Source organism: Cyrtonyx montezumae, unplaced genomic scaffold (assembly GCF_038088225.1).
Source record: "Cyrtonyx montezumae isolate F1298 unplaced genomic scaffold, pur_monq_1.0 scaffold_2, whole genome shotgun sequence".
NCBI lineage: Eukaryota > Metazoa > Chordata > Aves > Galliformes > Odontophoridae > Cyrtonyx > Cyrtonyx montezumae.
Genome location: NW_027071936.1, coordinates 15,956,950 through 15,977,225, shown reverse-complemented (window position 1 = coordinate 15,977,225; position 20,276 = coordinate 15,956,950). Strand labels below are relative to the sequence as shown.

Here is a 20,276-nt window from a genome sequence, read left to right as displayed (position 1 = left end):
TAAATTTCTTATCAGTTCCACAATGAGGACCTCAAGTAGCTACTAAGCATTTTCTTATTCCTACAGCCATACTGGGCTTCAAAGCTTCCTACATAGATGTTACTTGAAATAAGTGAGCAGGGATAGCTGAAGTGAGTGGAGTTTGCCCACCTGAAAAGAGAAGTATAAATCTTACAGAGTTTGCTTCTGGAAGCAATACATCATTAAAAATAACCTACAAAAATGAAAAAGTAGGTCTTAAACATTAACTTTTCAGATCCCTTACTAAACCACCTCCAAAACTTCCACACCACACGTTAATATATCTTAGCTTCTGATAGAAGTGTAAAACAAAGTAGGGCTACTTATATGTCCAACCCTCCCTTTTCCCAAAGGGATTTGTTTTGTTTTTTGTTTTTTTATTTGTTTTTGGTATGTATCCTTAGGTCTATCAGGCTGTGTTTCCTGTCCTTGCTCTGAACATGTCTTCCTCTTCAGATTTCCACCTACTCATGCACCTTTAACTCAACGCAAAGAAAAGCCCTTCATATTTAATTTTCTACTTTCTTTATCTTTGCATGTGATGTTTTTATTCATTCATTGCTATTCCTAGTTTTCTATATTCACAGGTAATCTCTTCAACTAGCTGCATTTTATATAAATAAATAAATAAATACATCAATCTGAAACATAGTAGAACATATCTACATATAGCTTCTGAGTTAACTGCTAACACAAGCATAAATACTGATTTAACAATGTCCTACATTTACAATGAACAGATCACCAGTTTACAATTGTGCAAGAAACTTCCGTATAGGACTTAAAATAAAGATAACTGCTCTACTAATGTTTTTATTGCATAGAATCATAAAATGATAAAGTCAGAGAAGACACATAAAATCATTCATGTCTGAATAACACCTAACACAAACAAGTCCAGCACTGCACCAGATCCTTAAGTATCACATCCACACCTCCAGGCATGAGCGAGTCCATCACCTTCCTGGGCAGCCCATTCCAGCACTTAGCCATCTTTTCTGTGAACTAATTCTTCACATCCAGTCTAAATTTCCCTGGTGAAACTTGAGACTGTTGCCTCATATCCCATCACTTGTCACCTGAGAGAATAGAACATCCTCCTCACTGCAGCCTTCTGACAGGTAGCTGTAGAGAACAGAGGTCTCCTATCAGCCTCTACTTCAGATTGCCCAGATCCTCAGGTGCTACACCACCTCTGGTTTTCTCGCCCCTTCACCGTAATCATTGCCTTTCTTTGGACAGACTCTAGCAACTTGATAAAATTCTTGTACCAAAAGTACCAAAAATGAACACAGTACCTAAGGAGCAGTCTCAGCACTACCAAGTACTGAGAGGCAATCATTTGCCTAGTCCTGCTGACCACAGTATTTCTGCTACAAGCCACAAGCTGTTTGCCTTCTTGGCCACCTGAGCACGCTGCTGGCTGTTGACCAGCACTCTCAGGTCCTTTTCTGATGGGCAGCCTTCCAGATACTCTGCTTGGATTTGTCTGGTACCTTTCTTCCCATCCACAGTTCTGCCACTGTCACTTGATAGTAGCATTATATCCACATCAATTTGAAATCTTTATCCTATGTTGCTCTTTCCTTACCCTCATTGCCCTTAAATCTTCTTGCACCCTTCATTGGCTCCACACTTCTCCACTTCATTATCAAAAGGCATTTTCATTTCTTTATGGCCATGAGCAGCCACAGTTTCAGTTTGATTCTGCTCCAAAATACAGATCTTAAATGAACTTGAAAATTAATCTTCTAGTTATTTCTTTCCTAATTAAAAAAACAAACAAAACCAACCAAACAACAACCCCCATCAACCAAACAAACAACCCCACATCACTTCTGCACTGGTATTTTTTCCTTGAACACTCAGTGATATTTCTGTATGTTTTTCTTTTTTTTTTCAGTTTTATTTTTGTAAGCTGCAATATTTTAAATAAAATCTCAAGTCTACAGACTGAACAATATATTTCCCTGATAGTGTCTTAGTACAATCATTTGCCTGTTTCCAGAAATATCATTTCTTATATTCACTGAACTAATGGGTTAAATTAAATTGTCTTTTAAAATAACAGTCATGACCAGAGTGTTCACCCTGTCTTACACATCAAGTATTTCAACATACCACACTGTAAATAAAATATTGGTTTCCATATAAATTTACTCCAGTCTTTAAAAAGATAGCATTATCTTCCTGTTTTGACTGGATAAATTCCTCTCAATAAATCTAACACTTTAAAATGTTATGTACGTTCTAGCTATGATGTACTGAAAAGAAGGTTTTAAAAACCTATTGCATAAGTTTTAATTTCAAAGAGGACATTACATTATAAGAAGAGATAAGAAGGAAAAAAAAAGAACGGGTTGGGTGAAGAAGGACATGAAAGAACCTATTATCCAAAAGACATAATGAGGGTGGAATGAAGTCATGCTACACATATAAATTTCAAAGCAGAAAAACTGATTTCCAGTGATACATATTTTATAAGTCTTTTTTTAGTTAAACTGAATTCAAAACCAGAAGAAAAACAACAAAAACAAATCTACCCAAACAGAATCAAAATGCAAATAAAATTATATGAGGAACAAGGAAATAAATCCAACAAAATGCTTACTCCTTTATTATCCTGAGGAGCTGCTGGATTTAAGCTGTTCATATGGAAGGCCTGAGTGCAAATTAAGATGAATTAACAGATATTAAAACCTTTTAACCTGAAAAATTATACAAGATATACATCATTTGAAATATCAAAGTTCACCTCTCACATACCTTATGCAACTTATAAAATCGCCAAGGAAGTATTGATTAAATGTACTCAAGCTACAATTGCTATTTAGACAATAGCAACAGAAATTGTACCAGACAAAAATACATTTAGATTAACCAATTATGTTATGCTTTGTCTTTGGATCAAAATCCTTAACTTTAATTAATGAGCAAAGAAATAGCCATAATACAGCTTCATTTCAAAAGCCCCAAAACATTTTCATCCCTTTTGTTCTACCCTACCTGTATACCACTGACAAAAAGGAAGCACGGAATATCTCACACCTTTTCTGGTGTGTTAGGTTTTCACTTGGTCTTTATACACCTAAGTACCTAATTGGATAGCCTTTCTGGGTGTGTCAGTGGGTGAGTGTGTTGCAAACCCTCGTTTGTGTTAATTTATTCAAGCACATACAAAGAGACTGCACTGGAAGTATATATGCAGCTTAAAAGTATTAAGCAATTATCTGTTGGTGAACACATGCACAAGTATTAAGTTTAAGAGATGTTGGGCGGCTTACTCTGCTTACTACCCTGATTTAAGACTCAAAATACTTTTGCTTCCAATGTGCTGTCCAATTGCTATCCTTCACTGCCTCTGCTAGCACCAAGGACCTGAGTGGCTCACAACCTTATCTGATGACCTCCAACCAGCTCTTCTATTTTCTTTACTTCAGATTTTTTTATTATTTTTTTATTTTTATTTTTATTGTGTGTGTGTGTGTGTGTGTGTGTGTGTGTGTGTGTGTGTGTGTGTGTTAGCTCTTTTCCTCCTGAATTTCTGTGGTACTAACAATCCTTGTCTCTAAAGTCCTCTGCCTGAAATCGTAACTTTGTCTTGCAGACATTCTCACAGCTCTTTCTCACAACTTCACTGTTTTCTCAGACATCTGGGCACAGGTTATGTGAGCATGTTGTGTTAGAGCAAGACCTTGGATACCTGGAAAAAAACACAGCTGAACTAAGTAGTCTGCATGGGGTTACAAGGTATATGTAGTGGACAAAGAAATCAATACTACAGGAATAAAATTCCCATTTAGACACTGGAGTCTAGGTCTAGCCTAAGACAGAAACAAACAGGAGAAAATAAATACAATTTCAAAAAACAATATTGCAAAAATTAATCTTCAAACTTCAGCATTTTTAAATTATGTAACATTTCTGATGAAATAATTTGCCACAAGAGACTGATACCTCTCTTCAATAGCAGTGGAAGTCTTGGGCCCTTCATCAATTCCAGTAAAATATCACTGTGTTGTTACTTTATCACAATTGTTTCTTGTTCATAAAGTCATCTCTGAAACATCTTTAAGCAGCTTATGTACTAATTCCACATGTTAGTAAAAGAGTTAAACAAAAGGATTTCTGAACAGCAGTTTTCCCTCACTTATGACCTCATCTTCCATTGAAAATTTATTCAAACTCTATAAAATTTGTTTGAATTTGTTTGATATTATATTTATCTTCTACTGCAATTTAATCTTTATTTTATTCTTTATTATTCAATTGCCCTTCTCCCCCAGAAACACATTTATCACTGTAGACTAAAGCTCTTAGGGTACATGATGTGCCATTAATCCTGGTTTTTGGTATGTATACAGGATTCTTTGGTTCTTATCACTAAAGCAGAACAAGCTTAATTCTGTCCGTTAATCTATCCTTCAATTTGGAAAGTTATTATTTAAGTATGTCATGTAGAAGTATTTCCTCAGGCTTAATTTCCTGGAATGAAAGTCTGAATGATCCAAAATTTGAAAGACACAAAACGAGTTCAAAGCTAGAAAATAAATGTAATGATGTCTGAACGAATAAACAAGCAAATATATATTTTCTGCTTAAACTAGCATATCTCAGTTTTTCAACAGCCTCTTGGAATGTTTTCAGAAATCAGAAATAACTTTTTGCATCATGAAAACATCTTTTAAGTTTATTAATTTCACGTGCAGATATTCTGATATCAAGTCACAGTCTGATATGGATAAGACAAGGGGGCATGGTTTTAAACTAAAAAGGGGAGATTTAGGTTAGATGTAAGGAGGAAATTCTTAGAGAGTGGTGAGGTCCTGACACAGGCTGCCCATAGAAGCTGTAGATGCCCTTTTCCTGAAGGTGCACAAGGCCAGGTTGGATGGGGCCCTGGGCAGCCTGAGCTGGTGGGTAGCAGGCTTGCACGTGGCAAGGGAAACTGGATGGGTTTTGAGGTCTCTTCCAACCCACGCCATTCTGTGATTCTATGATTAAGTCAAGCAATTTGAATTTTGTGTTCTCTTCAAAAGTGGCAAAACTAAAATCCAGGTATGTAATGGAGTTCTGATAATCCTAAAAAAGGACGAAGAAAAGATAATATCTGAGATCTCAGATGGATGTTTTTCCTCATATCATCATATACATAGATTCAGAAATGTGTCGTTTCCCCTGAAAAGCCATCTCTTTAAATACAGTAGACAGAAACAGACTTGCCTACAAGACACTCTTCCTATTTTGTATACGGCTTTCAAAAGAATAGGACGCTGACACAATGATCAGCTGAAATAAATAATGCTTTCTTCAGTTCGGCTCCAGGTATCTACACAAAATAAAATATGTAAGAATATCAAGATTCATCTCAGTATCCTTCCAGAATAAATAAACAGCTAAGAAAGCATGTAAATATAACAAGTAAAAAAAATCTACTTTCCCAAAATGAATACCTTCTCTATTTTCAACTTGAACTTTAGCATGTATGAGCTGTTAGCAGGAAGAACTATTTTTCTGCAAGACCAGTTGACAGTGATATATAAGTTACACCACCAGAAGTGATAAAAACACTTTGGAGATTCAAAATACCACAGTATCTTTTAAAAATACACCTTGCTGGTGATCTTCAAGACATAGCCAGTGAGATTGTTTATTTTAACTTGGTCACAAATACTACTATGTCTTATAAGTAATTTGTTTAAGCCCTATCATATAATTTGGTCAATAACATATTTCATTTTTTATCACATCAGCTTCCCTTTGAGAAGAATCATTTAAACAATATATATAATGGTTACCTAAAATGCCTCTATTTTTTTCTGTTTTCTTTCTCACCACTGCATGAGTGAATTAAAATTACATACCACAGCTACAGCTGCAAACCTACAATTAGTATTTCAATTTTCAAGACATTTCAGAGAGGATTTTCAGAATTTGGATTTGTTTTCATAGCCACAGATAGACGGAAATATATATAGACTCTCGGTGGTTGTGAGCCTTTGACAAAGACCCCCAAAATGACACGTCCTGCAAACCATTTTGGGGGCAGAATTTCTCAGACAGTAGAGAATATGTGGATCTTACTTCACACAGGTTTACAAACACAAAGAAATATACACTTCAAGTTTTACATAGCTCTAAACTGCAAAAACACTGAAGTTGAACTTAGCATTTTAGAAGTCATCACGTATACCTCCAAGCAGAAAAATCTGCCAGCACTTCAGTTATCTCCTTGCTATTGCTCTTATCCCACGCATTTTGAGAAAGAAAAGCCTGGCTTTGTGTCTTAGAGTAAGACAGAACATAAAGTATTTTAAAACTGAACCTGTTGGGTCATTTATTTTGTAAGAGAGTCAGTAGCACTGAACTGTTACAGACAAGCAATATTTGTTTGGCAGTTTTTTCATCAAAAAGTGATTCGACAGAAAAACTTCTGTTGCTGAAAAAGTTAACTATTATTTCTAAACTACAGAAAAAGGAAAACAGCTGAAAAACAAGTTTACAGATAGGCATTTACGTACATATCTGATAACTTCCAGTTACATGACTATAATATCATGAAAAGCACTTGGGCTGAGCACTCATAGCACAAAGCAAAGGAAATTTCCCTTAAGAAGTGAGGACTGCCTGAACACATCCTAACAAACTCCTTACTTAACAGTTCTTAACCCCAGCATCACCTCTAGCAGATGATACAGTTGAACAGAAAACCATTCAGCAGCGTCACTACAGAGTCTGCTATGTCATGACATGTGTGCACATTTAAACACAGAATGTTAAAATGGGGCGTTTGCATATAGCACCTCATTGACTTTTAAAAGCATAAACACGGTAGCTCTGTGATGAAAAGTTTTTCCTGTCTTTTAGTTTCATGCAGTAATAAGCACTGGTGAAAACACAAAAAGCTTATCAGTAATGCAGGTTTTTGGTGTTATTCTTTACTACTAATAATAGTAATAACAAACACATTTTGGATCATTTTTTATTCTCCTCCCCTTACCTTTCTTTTCCATAATCACAATTTGCAATTTGGATAAAGTAGTAGAAGTCAGTAAAGAACTATTGTTCCTCATTAGCTATCTCGATAAAAAGTAGTAACACCATTTCTTGAATGACTTTTAGCTGCCTATGGCAGCTAAATCGAAATATGGGAAATAAAATCTAATTCCATCAAGGCCATGTAATGAAGAAATGTAGACATCTAAACCCTATTTCAATATCTTTATACTGTCAAGACAAGTTTAATAAATCATCAATAAAATCTGAACTCCAGCAGTGGGGTAGGGACAGACAGAGAATTTCGGGTCAGAAAGGCCATACCTCTCTGGCAGGGTCACGAGCTTAAAAAATTTTCTATCTAAAATAGAAAGCAATGCCATTCTTCTTCCTTCAAAATATCTAACAACTTAGTAGCAAAAGAACTCACACCAAACATGAGACACCAAATTCAGTCTTCTCGAAATGTCAGCCATCTCCTATCTCTGAATGCTTAAATCTTTTAAAATGCCTTACTATAGAAAAAAGAACTACAGGTTACATATGCCATTTGAAGTGGCTGTGATTACTTAGGCATTGTGACTGTTTTCTCCTTATCTGTAAATATGCAAGGGTATGTACCCTGCGCTGTTTTTTTCATCTGTTGCATTAAAGAGGTAATGACCAACTCAGAGGTAGAGATGAGATGCCTCGCAAATTACTTCTTGTCCATGGATATAGATTCATATGAGGAGGTTGGATCTGTTTTAACTTATGTAAAGAGACCCCTTCACTTTCAAAAACATTTTGCCACCAAGAATAAGAGGTTGACAAATCTGACTTTCACATCAGTTACCTAATAGGGAGAAGAATTTTGAATATATTCTCTACCTTCTACTGAAAACAAAATAATTTTTCTATTTATTTTTCATCCACTTTCTCTTTTGTTTCTAGAATGACACAGACAGGTTTCATTTTCACTTGATATCCAACTGACTTTTATGACAAAGCCCTTAAAACTGTTAATTCTTTCTCCTTTTATAAAGGCTAATGCTATTCAGATTGTTCAATTTCTGAAACTTGTAGAGCAGCATTTTAACAACATTTTCATAATTTATATCAGTTTTATGAATGCTATATCTGGTAGCAAATCACACATGGAAAACAGGGATTTTGTACTGTCTTTCATCTCAATTATAATCATTTCACCAGAAAAATAAAAAGTTATAACTTAATAACTTAAGATTTCCATTGGAAACAGACTTACTTTTACTTTAGCTCCTAAATCGGCATGTTATATTTCAGCTTGTCAGAAATAAAATCGTAATAATTCAGAGGAAGGCTCTCTTAATTCTGAACACATCTTTATCTCTGTTTGTTCAAACACAAACAAAATCAAAAACAAACAAAAAAAAAATGACACCCCTCCCTACCATCACTACCAGTACCACTTTTAAATGCAAGATATAAATGCAGAATCTCAATAGAAGAATAATTTCAACTCCACCACTACAGTCAATAGCATCTGGAATTTAATCAATGATGTCTATCATGAGTGGTGAAGGGAATAATTACAGGTGCACTACTGCAGTCAAAAACATAATTTGGATATTCATTTTAGGCTTCTCTGCAATAATACAGCAACTAAATCTCCATCAAGTCACTCAGCAATGCTTTCCAGCTATTTTCAGCCCTTGCAGCCTCAAGTGAAAGAATTAATTTAACAGCAAAGCATTCCACCTGACTGGAAAATCATTGGCTCATTGATTTTTTATCGCTTCATAATATCACACCAATATTTCTTAAAGAAAATTTACTAAGCCTTGGCATGGCAAAGTGCACTGGGCTCAGCCAGGTGTGCAATACTATTGACATCTTATGTGTTTGAGGTTCAGGTTAGAGAGACTTATTTTTCTAAATAAGATAACCTCTCCCAGAAACTAATTATGATCTCATTTTGCTAGTTTCACATCTTCTCTGTGCCATTTTAGCTTGTGATTTCTGTATTCTTAATATTTTCATCACCGTCCAGAAAATTTTCCACTGAGAATAGGTTTCCTTGGCTTTTCAAGTCCTGAAGTAATAGCTTAAACAGATACAGAAGACTAATACTAGCTGTGCTTTAAAGAGCAATACACTAAAGCTCCCTACAGCTTTACCTTTCTTCTCTTCGGGCAGTGAAGTCAGGACTCATTCAAACAGTACGTTGCCACTGTAGAACTTTGTTTTGAAAAGCCAGAAAATATTTCTCGCATTAATGACTACAAGATCTAATAAATATATGGACGAGTAAGATAATCATAATCAACAAAGAGCAAAATTCAGGCAGAGGGGGAAGTCAAGAGAAGGATGACCTTCATCTGTAATAATTAAGTTCAAGAAGAAAAATTCTCCTGCTATCTAGTTATTAGAATGAAAATGGGACCTTCTCTGCTACTCAGTGAATTAAATCAAGGTATTCATTAATAGCTGCCTAATAAAATACTTGGAAGAAATGCCTTAATATATTACTACCCTATGACGTTAAGGAAATCATCAAAGTTATGTTAGAGGAAAAAATAAAACCAAAACCAGAAAAGTCTTCCCCCAGTATCAAGGCTGCATTGACAAAGAAAGAGATGGGTATTCTAAGTGACTTTTTCCAGCTGGGAACTGAACACCCAATATGCTGGGCAGACCCTCTTCTTAAAGAATTGTGCTACCTCTCTGGAGCATTGGTGAAGGACATCACTAGCAAACTCCTTCGCCTGGTACAGAGAACAGGTTGTTACCCATTACTATCTTTCCATGTTGGAGTGATAAAGCAGCTACACATAGCTCAAGGGCTATCAAAAAGTGACTTCAGAACCTTGGAATGTCTACTGAAGGAACAGAGGGCACAGGTCATCTTCTCATCTCTGCTTCCTCTAGTAAGGATGCTGAAAGAAACTGCAAGATCCAGTCTATAAATACTTGGCTCCATAGCTGGTGCCACCACCGCAACTTTGGGTTTATCAATAATGACATGGTCTATATGGCACCGGGCTTGCAGTCACCAGATACTTTTCACCTTTCTCAAAGTTGCAAAAGGGTCCTTGGGGAAAAGCTAGTGGAAGGGTTTTAAACAAGGTTTGAAGGGTCAGGTGGGTAACATAGCGAGCCTTCCCATTATAAGGTGTGAGATGGCATAGCTGGGTCAGAAGCACAGGGTGCTAGTGGGGGCTCAACCTGCTGCCCTAAATGTGCTGACAACACTGGAATACACTTGAGACGATATTGTAATGAGCCAGTAACCACTGAGGTAACACAAAAGGCAACAGGGAAACTTATGGGAAACACCTCGAAGGAATTAAGGAATTATCCTCCAAGAAGGCAACGAGACTAGTTGCTCAGCTAAAGTGCCTCCACACCAACACACAACTTGGGAAATAAAATGGAAGCACTGCAAGTCACAGTGTTATTAAAAAATCATGGTGTAGTTGCTCTCACTGAAACCTAGTGGAACATTTATCATGACTGGAGAGAGAGGCTATCGATGACTACAAGCTGTTCAGAAGGGACAGGTGAGAATGGAGGGGTGGAGGTGTTTCCCTCTACATCAACAAAAGAATAGTGTGTGAAGTCTTGTTCATGAAGAATGGCTGTGAGCAAGTTGAGGACTTATGGGTGAGAGTTAGAGATCAAGGGAACAAATGGAGCCTTATGATCAGTATCTACTTACAGGCCAGATGATCAAGCTGAGACTGTTGAAGCCCTTTTCCTCCAGCTAAAGGAGGAAATCCTCCTGATTGCATTCAGAAATAGTAGCAAAAATCCACAATTAACTTCAATATATTATCAATTACTTCATATGCATACATGTGCAGACACAGAGACATTTGTCTCACTCAAAATTAACAGTCATGGTCCAGAACCTGTTTGTCAGCTATTGTGCACAACTAAACAAATTGAAAATACAAGAACACATAAGATAGTTTAGAAAACATACCTTTGAGAAAGCAGTGGTAAGAATTGTATTATTTATAAACAAGAAAAGTTGTATTAAAAAAACTGAATGTATCAATTCATGGTGTGTATCTGGACAACAATGATTAATTTTTAGAGCACACCCTGTAAGGTAAACAAATCACACTTCAGACACTTATCAGAAAAGTTTCTACAAAATATTTCTGTCCCTTTAGAATAACTCATTCATAACTGTCATTACCCTCCAACAAGTACGAAAACTGTCAGTCTCTTGACCATTCTCCTCTTAAGTCTCCATAGTTTTCCTGAAAACTCAACATTGTAATCCATTTATTTGAAACGGATTTTCTGTTTAAGGATTGTCCAGAAGCTTGAGAAAATAAAATGGGAAAATTAAATGGTATCTAAGCTCTAATAAAATCATAATTCCATTTGTTCTCATGATAGTCTGAAGTACTACTGTATTAAAATTTAAGTTTCCAATAACGTTTATCAAAGTAAACAGACGTTGTTTTCCTGTGCTAACTGCAAACTACTCTCGCTTGCAGAATTAATGAGATAAAGGCTCAGTAGCTCTACTCTCTACCCTTGACTTCATGGAAGGCAATTCTCTTTGTCTTTCTGGATCAGATAAACATCCAGTAATGAAAGCACTCATTTGTTCTAAGCTGTTTCTTAGCTGGGCAGCAGTACACACAACCAACCCAACTAAAAAAACAAAACAAAACAAAAAACAAAAAAACAAAAAAAAAAAACCCCAAAACCCAAAAAACAACAACATGTTAAAATCTCCGCATGAGTACAACATTTATAATAAGCACGTTCACACAAAATGTTGAGTAGCAGTTCCCATGGCAACCATAAGTCTCACTGCACATGTATCAAAGTAGAGCTTTTCTTCACGGAAGTACCAAAGCACAGAAAACTCACCAACAATTTATACAGTATATATTTATATGGATGTATATTTATGCACTATCGCATTAAAATGAATCTTACCAACTGAAATGAATGCCACTGTTGCTTTCTCCACCATGACCTCTGAAAAAAGCCTCCAAAGAAGACTGCTTATCACGTTATAAAGTGTTTCCTAAACTTTTTTACATGCTTGTCATGACTGTGTGACCTTTAAGCCACAGACACTATTTAAACATCCCCTGATGCCAGTTAAAGGGGTTAGAGTTAAGATTTCAGAGTAGCTGATACTGCATGCTCAGTTCTCACTGCAAAAACAACTTCTAGCCTTACATTCCACCATTTTTTTTCCTTTAGGTTGCTAAGCACCTTTCTGCTTTTTCTCAACTTACTTTCCCTCCAGTAGAACAGTATTTCCATTAGTACTTAAACAAAATCTCAAATCTCAAGCCTCTCAACATCACTCTAACAGCCCAGATCTCTCAAAGCAAGAGTTCTTAATTTTTTCCTTCTCTATACTCATTCCACAACTTCTGTTGTTTTTTTTTTTTTTTGTTTGTTTTGTTGTGTTTTATTTAAGTGGGTGTGGTGGTATGGGGGTGCAAAACAGACTAAATCTTCATGGATGAAGTATACTTTTCTCCATCATGAAGCAGCAAATACTTGAAAAATTCAATTGAAGTAGCTTCAAAGTCGCATCTTGGTCAATTCTTCTCTGGACTGTTCTATAACATCCACAGTAGAGTCTGGATTTGGTGCCTTCTAACCTTCTTTTCTCCAGGATGATGAAAAATAGTTTGCAGGGGCAACATTTTCCTAGCAATGGAACAGACACAGCAGCTGTGAGACTGTGGGTCACCTCCACTGGTGTGGATTTTTACAAGTGCTGCATGCAAACTCTTGTTCATCGCTGGCAAAAATACATAGATAATAGTGGTGACTGTTGAAATATAATGTTTTAAAACTGAAAACTTGCTCTATCCAACAGTGTTATTGCACTCTTTGTATTTCTGGTAGTTGCCATGGAAATTAATAGGAGCATTTCTTTCAGTGACCTATGTATAATCTCAAGGCTCTCATCCCGGTACACATCGTTCCCTGGATGCTCCAGAGAAGTCTTGAATTATAGACAAATTTTTTGAGCAAATTTTGAAGAATTTTAGTATGACTCTATATTTGAGTGCTTTTTTAAGCGAAGTTTATATAATAAGATGGATCTCTATTAAGCCAGATCTTAACTAAATCTCTGAAATGTTATAGCCTTTTTCCAGAAACAAGAAGCAAAAATGAGAACGATCGTGTTTAGGACATCGGGAAAGTCTCATCATGGGATTAATTTAAAGCACTAACAGCAGCAATGTGTTAGAAATATCTCCATTTTAGGTCTGTTCCCAAATAAAAAGTCTACAAATGAAAGGTTTTCCTCTCAATTCAGAACACCGTACAGACCATACCTGAGTCACTAGATATTTGAAGTGCTACATGAACCAAGTCTTTAGTTCTAATAAGGAGAATGTTTGGAGATAGAAACCAAAAATTTGACCACAAGGAATAGTTTGCACCTGCGTCAGACACAAATGGAGTCACACAATCACACAGAATCACAGAACTGTTAGAAGAGACCTCTAGAGTTCATCTAGTCCAAAACCCCAACTATAGCCATGTCTTTGAGAAACCAACTGGACAGTACTTGCCCTGCGTTCAATTCATTTGATATTTCCCAATCACAGAGGCTCTTTCATCTCTACAAACTCAGTTGCATGAAGTATTTCCGTTCTGAGCTGTCTTCATAGCTTTCTATACACCTACTGCTCTGTACAGCTCTGCAGACCTTCACAGCTGTCTCATAACTTCTCAGAGAAATGTCAATACTGCTAGTGAGTTCAATATTCTACTTTACCCTAGCCATTCCTGGAACACACTTTCAGTTTCTATCCATTCCTAAGAATATTTTTAGAAAAAATAGACAATAATTCATAACTGTTCTCTCATGCAGGTTGAAAGACCTTCTGATGATGTAATGTGCTCTCTGACCATTTTAAAAATTTTGAATTACCAATTCAGACCAAACAAATATTTAAGATTGCATTTTGGATGACCAAAAAATCCCAAGTGTTGAAGAGATACTGCTTGGACATTCACTAAGAAATGCACATATTTGTCACATTTGTTCTAAGCAATCCTGCCAACAATTCCAACTTAGAATTAATAAAAAAAATACTTTATGGTCTTGTAAAAAAAATGGAAAATGTGGTAAAAACACAGAATAAACAGCTGCAACAACAGTGGAGCATTTTCCTCTACAACAACCAAGTTAAACAAGTTTTGTCTCCTATGGGCCAGATCTTCAACTTACTCTATCCACTGGCCTGAAAACAATAATAACACCAGCACTGTGGATAACAGCACACTTAGGATTTTAATATCCCTTCATATTTATTCAGGTATTCTGAAAAAATTTGCAGACAGATGTATGACTAACCTTCTTACAAAACTATGAAGCACGTATGTGGTAAAGTTCTGACTTTCTAAATGGTTTATTGTAGAAATTATATTCTTACCTAGCAGAGATGAAAGAAGCCTTTTAGTAGACATTAGAAGACATTTATATAAAAACATAGTGCAAGGCATCACTCATAACATCTGCTCTTATGAAGTTGGAAATGACAGTTTATAAACAGTAGCATATCACAAAGCTTACAGGAGAAAAATAATTGTCAAGGAGTAAGCCTTACTCAACAAATTTCAAGCACAAATTGCCCAAATTACCTACACAAAACACAAAGCATGCAAAAATGTTACTGGGTTTCAGAAATGAATAACATAGGAACCAATTCCAAGCAAGAAGGAGAAAAAAAAATGAATACAACAAAGCATAACAGATTTCCAGTTAGTATTAGAGAGCTTTAGAGACAGCTGATAAGAGATAATGTACATATAATGCAACTGTGCTCTTACGTAATCTATTTGTAACATACCAGAATATGTATATATTTAGACGTATCTCCAAAATTCATGCATTGTGCAAAAGCACACGTAGATACAAATTTTCTCTTCCTCACTCTGCTATTTCTTTACCTCTTTTGTAGGCCTCTTCCTCCCAATATCCTTTTTTTGTTGTTATTTTAAAAATATCTTTTATTTCTAATTTGTCATTTTCTTTGTAAATTCCTCCATATACAGACCACAATTTTTTTTTCCATTTTGTACATGTTATACATTTACCTCCTCCCTTATAAACCAGCTAGGTTTATAAGGTACTAGGAATATAGTACTAGGAATATAATACTATGATACTAGGAAATCAAATAATGATCCAAGACATTCCTGTAGTGACTGTTATAAGAGGATTACAAAGCTGTTCATTAAATTTAATTAAATTTAATATTCTGCTCACTGCAAAAGATTACAGTAACAAGTTGGAATACAGAAAAAAATTCAGAGAGGGCTAGGTCTGTCTGTATGTCCTAAAAGAAATTAAAATGATACCTTTTGATATGTTGATTTGAGCTGCTGAGGCCTCAGACTTCATATACACTTTGAAGAGCACCTTTAATTCTTGTAATATAATGGCTGTACAGAAGGAGGTTACACAAGATAAGACCACAAGCAAAAGGTACACACTGCTGGAACTGAATTTGAGTTAGAAGGACAGAATTCACTGAATTGATAAAGGTATAGAATACAACGTATTAAAGGTAGTGTTCTCTGATTAGTAGAATTGTAAGAACATCATACCTTAAGAACTGTCAGTCAGACTTTGCAAAGAACTCAATGTAGAAGCTTCTGATACCTAATCCACACTTAGTCATACCCACATAGTCACAGCAACCTGAGTAACAGTTTGGCTGGTGCAAAATGGTCTATAAAGTTGAGAACATAACAGATGAAATCAGAAGTAGAAATAAGATGCTTCTAAAGATTCAGGTAAATTGAATTCAAGAATTTGATGTGAGAATTTCTTCACATTCTATTTACATTTATTTTACTTCAATTCAGATAAAAAGTCCCTTAAAACCTCAACCTGCAGCAGCATAACAAGTATTTTGGATTAACTAAGTAGTAAGTTTTCAAACAAGAAAGGTAAAAGTTATTGAAGCTAAGCAAATTGCTGAAGAGTTAAGGAAATCATAAATGATCATAAACTAGTTGTATCATAAAATTTCAAGTAATAATGTGTTTTAAGACTCAGTGAAAATAGCCTCATAAATCGCATCACCTAGATCTTATTAAAAGGGAGACGATCTATAATGCATACACATTCATTACTGATACTAGGTCAGAAAACACAGAGCCCTGGTACACTGTTGTAGGTAAAAGGAGTATGATCAAACAGAAATTTATTCTATGAAGAAACTTTAAAAAATAAAATAAACAAACAATTTTTTTCCCCATGCATTTCAAAGGAATAAAAAGTAAAACTCTACAGTACAGAAAAAAGGGTTTACCTCTTAGAATATTCTAATGTTATTCTGTAAGCTTGGCAATTAACTGTGATTCACCCAGAAAATGCAAAGAATTCAGTTAAGAGTTACGACTGAACCCTATTTGATTCCAAAATCAAAACTGGGATGTCTTCCTTCTCCTACCTTTGCATTCTGTTGCCATGTCTTATCACACTATTCACAAATGAAGGAATGAACTATCTTTCTATGCCTCAGCCATCACTTCTGATGGCATTATGGTTGACTTTTAAGCAAAGGTAAAGAAGGGCTTTGCTTCTTCTGTACAGTTAATCCACTTATTTTATTGAAGCATCATTTTTCTAGGACTAACTTGACCATGTCCTTCTCTTAACCAGAAGCGAAATTAACAAGCTAGTTCCCTCCAGTACCCCTAAAATTAAATGCAGTGGTTTCACAACATGGGACATTTTCCAAAGTTAGTAGATAGCAAAGAGATTAAATTGTTTTCATGATCTGAACATTATTTCTCAAATTAATTCCTGATTTAGCTCTGTGGAAATCAAGGCAAACGTGCATAAAAAGGTAGATTTGCACAAGATATTTCACTGTTTATGATTTTCTGAATTGCAAAGCTGTGGCTGACACACTGTGGATTCAGTACCCTTTGTCAAACTTTTGACATGGATATTTGCTGCTCCAGAAAAAAGAAAAAGCATTTGATCATTCAGAGCCTGACCAAATAGATTGCGGCTTTCACTTCCAAAAATTCCCTGGTATATTTAGATATAAAAGTGCACAGTGTGAAATACTATCACTTAGTTTTTGTAGTGATGTTTAAAACTTCTTGACAGAACTGCAGATAGATTGTGAATAGCATTAATACTATTAAAATTAAGGAAAGGCTACATGATGCTGACATGGTAGAAAGATGCCCAAATTATCATTAAGTGTTTAGTAAAAAGTGATACACTACCTGAAGTGAATGATATCAAGTTACGGGCCAATTTACGTAGCTTTGACTCTATTTTACAAGGTTCCTGTTTTCTGGAACTGAATTGTTCCTTCACTGTAAGGCTTTCTTCCTGGAATTGTGAGATTGTGATGCTAAATATTAATGCATTAAGTTCAATCAAAGTTTAAAGTCAAAAGCGGAAAGCCTCAACAGTCTCTTCTGTGTGATGTTTGCTAAGATTTAAAAAAAATAAATTACAAAAAGCAAGAGGAAAATAACTGATTAAAATCCATGCCCCTTACATCTGAAGTCTATCTGCTATAAGTTTGTCTGAAATAGAGCAGCAAACATGAAATCTGAGTTCCACAATATAGGGCAGTAACCATGTCTGTGACAGTTTAATAATGTTATTTTAGCATTAGTTTCTATCCTCTTCTAAAATACATATTGGTTTGTTTTGTTTTGTTTAATGGCTGCTGAGTGATGTGATGTCTAGTTCCTGGGGAAGGCAGGATGCTCTTTACTTGCTGAAGTTAGAAGCTTCTGAAAGCATCAGAGTTCTTATGTTGTTATTATAAAGCTTTTAAAGCAAATCAGTAAAACAAGTTAATTTCAAGTTACTGTAGTTCTTTCTCAAAACTCTGTTGGTTTACCACTGAAGAACAGCCTAAAGCAAAAAGATCATTTCGGGATGCTTTTCCAGACATACAATTATTATAATATTTCTGAGAGCTGATTGAAACTTCTTTTTCAGTTCTCAAAAGTTGTCTAAATATACAACCATTCAGTTATGAAGAGGTAAAAATGTTCCAATTAAATATAATTCCAGCAGTTTTCAATGTGGATTCGGTGTAGTGTGTAACATGTCTCACTTTGAATGCACACTGTGTTATGGACCACTGATGCCTCTCCCTACAGTACATTTTTAGTAGTATGGTATGTGCTGTAATTAGCTGCCTGAGTTCATTTGTCCATATGTTTTCTGGTGCTCTGCCTTCCATTGCATGTGACTCCTTCTCTCCATTGACACAAGCTGTTTGCTCATCTAGAGATGAAAAATATTTATCATATCTTTTCTGCTTTGCATCAAGACATCTCACAGTGCATTCCTGTACAGCCATCAGAGAATACATGGCATTTGTGCTAAATATGAACCACCTCCACATTCCACAGCACAAGACAGGAAAGATGCCACAAAGCAGATGCTTTTACCTTGTTCAAAGTTTCAATTGGTGCAACCCACAGTAGTAATATAAAATTACGGCTCACTGTCCACAGGGAGTATGGGAATGGGATATATTGTCAGCTAGCTATATTTGTAGTAATGCAGCAAGAACTGTAATTTCAAAACATCCTCATAGAGAACAAGACAGATCATTTCCTCTTCTTAAAGGGCTTTGCCAGCAAGCCATGCCTGAGAGTAACAGTGACACAGTAAGGAATTTTATTTCAGTCTTTGCTTTGTGACTGACGCTCTGTCTGAATTATATCTAACCGGTGTCAGTGGTCTAAGACAATCACATACAAACTCCAGATATGTAGCACTTCATAAAAAGCATAAAAGATAAGTATTTTCCTGCTAGCTGCAGGGCATCCATGCAGAATCTTCAGTACTTTATATGGTACTTCAATACCTTCTATGTAGGATGTATACACCAATTTTTATAAATGCTTATAGAAGTTCTTAACACTGTAAACAAATAAAACTGGTGTAACATTTCATTCTTTAATTTGAATTAAGAGTAGTTTCAGGTACTAAACCTTCTCTGAATCCTTTTGTCCAAACAACTGAATGATATGATAGGCACGCAGATTTATGATGTAGATAGAACTATGAATACAAAAAATACCTGAAAAGTATCTGTTCAGATTTATACAAGCTTAACTAAGATTAGAGTTTGTCCTAAGCTATCTAATTTAGGGCACATCCTTGTTCCATGAGAAAGGGTTCAAATGTTGTATAAGGTGACTGAGCAAGTGACACATCAACAGCAACAGGTGCATCTGAAGAAGTCAAAGAGTATTTGTAGAGGATTTTTAAAAGAAACTGACAAATCCTGATGTGTTTTAATTTAAGATTGATATGAAAAGAAGAAGGAAAGCTTTCCAGAACAGTGCAAGTGATGTCAGATTCAAATTTGCTGAAATGCATTAATCTGGTATTAGTCAATAGAAGAGTACAGAACAGTTTAACCTAGTGTCAGTAATCACCAAAGCAGGTGTCACTTTGCCAGTGACAGTGGCAGCAAAGAAATAATTGCAGAGAACATTGATATTCCATAAACACACTTGTTTTCTTTTGCTCACAGCTACATCGCTCCCTAAAATACCTACCCTAAGCAGATCAAAGCCTAAAGGGATGAAAGGGTAGCAAGAAGGGTGCAGGGGAACAGCACGCAGGGAAAATTCTGGTCCCTCTGGTATTAATGAAAAATCTTTTCTGCCTCTAACAGGATCAACATATTTCATCCCAGTAAATTTGTAATAATGAAAGAGTTACTATTTTCTCCCTTCCTAGCTCTGTTATATATGCATGTAGATTTCTCATTTCAGTGATTTCCAATTTCAACACTTCTTTCTTTGTCTTCTGAAGTATTTATTCTTCCAAAGTCTGATACAGAATACATAGCATGCAGATAAATATTTTTCTATAATGTGATTTGCTAACACAGCAGAGCTTTTTCACTGTTATTTATGTAGGGACAACATCCTGCCTCAAAGACGTCTCTGTTTTTCACTCTGCTCTGGTACTGACCACCATATAAAATAAATTTAAAAGTGAAGAAAGTAGGGAGTTCCCAGCACAGAGTATATTAAGAAATACACTGGAATATTTGGATACTCAATGAGAAAGCACATCTTAATGTCAGATTTACATAATCTGCCTGAAGATAAAGGTAAGTAAAAGTCATCTTTTATCTGATCTTTTTATTGACCTTCAAGCAGTGATGTAGAAACACTAAAAACTTCATAGCACTGTTTAAATAGAGGTGAGCTGAATGCATAAAATATTATGATAATCAGTTTCTGAAAAAAAAATCTACTCAATTCACTCAACCATG

At 35.5% G+C, this 20,276-nt stretch overlaps 1 protein-coding gene across 2 annotated transcripts in view; it reads right to left on the bottom strand.

Moving 5' to 3' along the window:
* Positions 1–20,276, bottom strand: part of GRID2 (glutamate ionotropic receptor delta type subunit 2) — a 637,449-nt gene that overhangs the window by 394,058 nt on the left and 223,115 nt on the right. The gene's annotated exons all lie outside the window — the stretch shown is intronic.